Source organism: Polypterus senegalus, chromosome 3 (assembly GCF_016835505.1).
Source record: "Polypterus senegalus isolate Bchr_013 chromosome 3, ASM1683550v1, whole genome shotgun sequence".
NCBI classification, from domain to species: domain Eukaryota; kingdom Metazoa; phylum Chordata; class Cladistia; order Polypteriformes; family Polypteridae; genus Polypterus; species Polypterus senegalus.
The window spans coordinates 300212765-300218657 of NC_053156.1; the positions used below are offsets into that span (position 1 = coordinate 300212765).

At 39.6% G+C, this 5893-nt stretch overlaps 1 long non-coding RNA gene across 1 annotated transcript in view; it reads right to left on the reverse strand.

The window, feature by feature from the left end:
• Positions 1 to 427: 427 nt before the first annotated feature.
• LOC120526355 overlaps positions 428 to 5893 on the reverse strand; it is a 16031-nt gene continuing 10565 nt past the window's right edge. Inside the window, exon 4 of the long non-coding RNA XR_005633126.1 lies at positions 428 to 438. This is a non-coding gene — a long non-coding RNA (uncharacterized LOC120526355). The remainder of the gene's footprint in view (positions 439 to 5893) is intronic.

Consider the following 5893-nt stretch of genomic DNA (forward strand, 5'->3'; position numbering starts at 1 on the left):
AAATGGCACATTTATATATTTAAAATGAAATCTCTAACAAAATAAAGTGTGTGAAAAATGAAGGGGTCTGAATATGTTCTGAATCCACTATAACTGATGTTTTGTCCATGATGATGACCTTCTTCTTGGGTGAAGTTTAGGAACTCCCCAAGCTCAGCAAAGTGTTAATGTGGTGAGTAATCAGAACGTGAGCAGAAGGAGAAGTGAAAGCAGACGACTTTGTTTTATAAAATCCACAAGACAGATCTGATAAGCTGATTGACAGTCCAGTGACAAAATGGAAATTAATTAGAGAGAGCCATCGTGACATGACATACTCCATTAAAGATTTAAAATCAGAAAACCACAAAATAGACTTGCACGATCATTTTATTGAAAGCCCTTAAGCTTTGTTTGTCGTGATTATAAGCTTCTTTGGTGGCTTTACCATCTCTTCATCTGAACAGAAAAAAAGACACAAAGATAACAAACAGATTAGAGAGAATCTAATCAGTAGACATTCAATCAAATACATGCAGAATATCTAATAGGAAAGTATTGAAGTTCACAGCAAACAGAACAAGCCAAACCTTGATTAAGTCACGCAAAACATGTAATCAGTGCTTCACTCTTACGTAGTAGTTTAAATTTATGGATTGTATTGTTTTTGTTGTTGTCTTTGAATTATTACTTTTCATCCATTTTCTGTGTGTGTGTGTAACTATGTCCTCAATGTGCCTCCTTTGTTTGAGTTTTGTGGGTGGAGCCCCAGGAGGTGGGGCCACTCTGATATCATCACTCCTGAGCCCTCCCTCTGGCCATTTAGGGCAGAGACCAGTGAACTCAGATCAGGACTTTTTTCTGGTTTTACTGAATTTCGTGCTTCTGTTTAACCTTCACTCTTAAAAGTCAAGGTGCCAGAGTGGATGTTCATGGCGATGAAATAGGGGAACTATTTTTGTTTCCTAAAAGACTCATCCACATGAAGGTTTCCTAAACTTAATTAATAACCCGGGCCTCAACTGATCCGGGATGGATATGCTGTTTCTCATTAGCATGTATGATTTGAAGTTGTATCCCTATTCCCCTTGCTGATGCAATCCTCCCCAATTTACCTGGCACTAAAACTGCACTGCCATGTGTGACTCCAGTGGCTGGGTTTCTTAATTTGTTAGCCTACCATACATTAAACATTTTTTTCTTCTCATTAAGAAGGTTTTCTTTTTTTTTTTTCTTCAAGAAAATAACATTGCATGCAATCAAGTTGAACTTATACAACAAATTATTTCATAGTCAAATTAGAAACAAAAGATGAAAATAAAAAATAAAATCAGAAGGTTTAAAAAAGCAGGAACAATATGAGATCAAACCTAAAGAAACAGAATTCAACACCCTTCTGAGAGAAAGAGAGGGAAAATTAGTAACTTAAAAAGGGAAATGTCTTTTTCTAAATTTATATTAATTACATCTTGCCATATTTAAAAAAAGGTTTTGAGCAGATCCTCTGCGTGAGAATTTGAGTTTTGCCAATTTCAAATAGTATAGAACATCAGTTGCCCACTGACTTACAAAGGTGGGTTGTTATTCTTCTAGTTGACCAAGATAAGTCTATGGAGGAGTAGTGTGGTGTTGGCTATCAGAATCAAGTTGTCCTTCTCCACTTTAAACCTATCTGTGAATCCAATATTTGTCTAGAGACCTTTTGGACAATTATAAATGAGATAAATGTGGTTGATGAAAGATGTTAAGCTGAATTATTGAATGCTTTGCTCCTACGGAGCTAGAGTGTATTCTAGGCATGGCTGCTTTCCACTCTTTTTCTGAGATGTTAGTTGGAGGATCCTTTTTGGAAAAGAAGAGACTTTGAGATGTTGTTATGTATTAAAAAGGTTTTCAAAGCACAAAGAACCAACTTCATATGCAAAGAACCCATTCCAGAATGAAAGTTTTTTGTTGTCAATCAATTTCTCATTGGGGAACCAGTAAAGAACTATACAGTGCTATTAGAAAAGTGGATTTTTAAGAGTGTACTTAGATATATGTTTACCCCCGAAAAAATAATCCATAAATGTTGTATTTTCTTCAACAAGAAAAAATGGTATGTGTAAAAGAAACATGTAAATATTAGAATGTCAACACAAATACTGTTGGACAGGTACAGTATGTCTTCTGTCCACTGCTGTACTCATGCAGATTAAATACATGTGCTTCGTGCTACATGATTTGAGACAGTCACCAACGCACAGCATGAAGTCACAACTGGGATAGTGCAAGCCTGTTTCTTTGCACACTTTTCTTATAATATTTTTCTGTTGCTTGTGCCTGAGAAGATAGAATGTCAGTGACTGATCCAGATGATCGGTGTGCCCCTTGTGTTGTTGTAGGCTACCTCATTTCAAGGTTTAGTGAATGCCACATTTCAACTGACACAAACAAACATTAACAGTTTTTGCAATTTGTGAACAGTGCTTAGTGGGCTAACATTTTACTCATCCTTCCACTTGATTGCAATGCCATGCACCAGTTTGCACTACAGTGAACATTCACACGACCACATGCAGGTCGTGCAGTGCTGTAACACTAACTGTGTCAATGTCTGATGACCAACTTGCATTGTCATCGCTATCACTTCTTTCAACTAATGGCTCAGTTTCAGTCGGTTCTAAAACTGGCTCTGCAGCTTTTCGATTACACGCTATTGTGTATTTTTGTTGAAATCCCCACCCCACTCATGAATATTGATGAGTTAACTTAAATTGGCAAAACACATAGAAATACTCATGATTCTTTGTATGAGCATGATGTTATTTAATCCATTAGATGGCAGTAGTACACTGTCCAGAGAGTTTTTCAGATTTATATGTAACACTGTACATTGGATATTAAAAGCTATTGCCGAAAGAGTCTTGGAGTTGCAATGGATTGCCTTCTTATGACTAATTTATACTTTTGTGTCAAGCTTATGTTGTAGGCTACACTATTCAAAGCGGTTTGTACTTCTGCGTTGCAGGCTCATACCTCAAGGCTAGTAGGCAGTGCTAGAAGCATGTGAAAAGCGAATGATCTGCATTTCAGGAAATACGTAGTTATCAAACTGGTCAATCAGAGCTGTAGAGGTCTGTGTAGGGTCCAGATTAATGTGACATGTAAGAGACATGAGTCAGGTTACACAGACTACAGCATAGCTATGGCGTAGGCTTGACAGAGAAGTATAAATCAGTCTTGACTGAGGAATAGAGAACCAAGAGCCAGGAGGAGGAGGAGGAGGAGGTTGTTTCAGTTTCTAATCAGCATCCTTACCTAATTTCATCCACCAATCTGTAAAAAAATGAGAAATTAAAGCATTTCAGTTAGAGAACATGAAAAAGCACATAATGCATTCTATTTAAAATAAACATAAGAAGTACTTTTGAGATTGTTTTTGTGTCTCACAAAATCACATTAAATATGTTACTGGGCAGTTTCCCATTTTTAAACATCGCATGGTCATTTTATGCTAAGTTCTGCTATATGTCTGTCATGTTGAATTTACTCTCATAATGTTGGTGTTTGTTTAAATTTCACTGCTGCTAAACCTGAGCCACATGACAGGTGACTTTAGAGTTGGGCCCATCTTTATCAAGCATCTCAACGCAGGAGACTGGTCCAAGCTGGTTCAGAAATCTAAGTGATGCAAATCTGGTCCTACTCTTAGGAGTAAAAGTGTTTTATCACCTTTCCTACTTTAGAAAACTACTTCAATCTTCAGCAGGATTTAGGAGAACTTATGAGCTGTCCTAACTCACCAGGAGCTGCCAGAAGATGGCATTTAGGCAGAGATTGGCGGGCACAACTCACAAAATGCTGAATGGTTTCAGAAACGCTGGCCAACACTAAACTCATATAATGATTTCTATCTGACAGAGATGGAATAATATTTGTAACTAATCTTGTTTGGTACATGGCTGATCCATCTACACAGAGAAGCCCTGCTTCGTCAACCAAATTGAAAGTGTAGGTAACATTTTGGCTACAGGAAAGATAAAGCTTTGTAATAGTGATGATTGGGGATGTCACAACCACATATTTCTCAAATTTTGCAGTAAGCTTTAAGCGCTCTCACAGCATGTGAGGTAATATGTAGATTATACATTCCACTGACTCCACATGAGTCGATAGTAAAGCAAGCTGCATTCTTGCACATTAAGATCATTGCCCCAAGTGTGAATGAACAGGCATATGGGAATCACAAGTGATACCACAGTACCAACACGCAGGGTCAAGGATGCAAGCTGTGCTGTAGTATCACCCTGAAGATAAGCAGGGCTGGATTAGTGACGGACAGTGAAGTGTCAAACAGTTGGGCTGATCTTTACGTTCCATGAATCCCTCTGGCATTCATGTTACACTTTTCAAGTTCAGAAATGTTTAAGAAGGTAGGTAACGACTCCCGAGGCCTTGGATAAATAAAGCCTTGCAGAAGAAAAGGGAGGATCATGACACGACACAGTGGAAGACAATTAGAAAGATTGACCGTGACGTGACTAATTTCAGTGTTACTGTGGGAGACGCTTCTTGTGGCCATATCAGGGGGAAGGCGATTGTTCTGAAAGTACGGCTATGGGGTTATTCATTGTTAAATAAAAATGTCCACTATCAGGCTTAAATCTCATTCGGTGTCTCGATCTTTCCATCCTACTATTTTGAACATTATTAATATTATTATTACCTTTGTAGTGAAACCTTATCGTTAGTATCAGAAAATTACAAAATTGTTTTAATGAGCATCAATTTATGGGATGGGGTGCAGTAAAATGGGACCTCATTCATGTTCAGATGTCAGTCCTGCTCTTAGCTGAGACTGGGTACGTACTGTCACAGGAGGCTGGGGGTGGTACCCAGCCAGGACACCCAGGAGGACCAGAGGAGGGCTTATGCCTCCCCCAGACCACGTGAAGGCGACTGCCCTGGTGGCTTTGGGGACCATGGGAACAGACCTTTGAAGCTCAACCCTATAGGGGCCCGTGGTCACCGCCAGGACGCGCCCCAATGCCTATGGATTCCTGGCCCTCTGCACTTCTGCCACACCCTGGAAGTGCTGGGAGGATGAAGACCAGGGACACCCAGAGTGCTTCCGGGTGCGCAGCCGGTACTTCCGCCACACTGGGGAGTGCCGGCGGAAGCTAATCGGGAGGCACATGGAGCACGTCCAGGTATGTATAAAAGGGGCCGTCTCCCTAAGTTCGATGGCTGGAGTCGGGTAGAAGAAGGACGGAGCTCAGAGGAATGAGAGCGGTGAAGAAAGGCATTAGTAAAGAGGCCCGGACTTTGGGGTGAACATTAAGAATTTTTTCTATACACAGAAAACCTCAGGCACATAAGTGACCAAGTAGTGTGATAGACACAAAAACTTTAAGGACCTTTAAAACTTGATGTTATTTACAGAGAATTAAGCAGATAGGACTGGAGAGCTTCGTTGGGTTGAATGGCCTGCTCTTGTTAAGATTGTTCTAATGTTTTAACCTGTCAAAGACACCAGTCAATCCGTTCCTGGCCAAACTAAACACTCACCATGGCACCCTGCTGCTATTTTATCTTCTATTAACACATTACTTCTTGCTTCATCACTTTTCTATTTATTACTCTAGTAAATCTCCACCATGGGTTCCTGTTAATAACCTATGTTGCCCATTTATCATTTTTGTTTTCTAGAGCTCCCTCTTTCTTTCTACTAAGTCAGAGATTTTTTTTGACATTTACAGTCACCAAAAACTTTTCTCCTTATGTCCCTTCAGTGGTCCCATAGTTGAATCAGTGGAAGCAATGGGAATTCCTCTCTTAATAATGTATTTGGTTCATTCATCTTGTCCAGATTGGAAAACTGACCAGTTGTGCTTCACATGACTTTGTATAGCCACACACCATCATTAGAAAA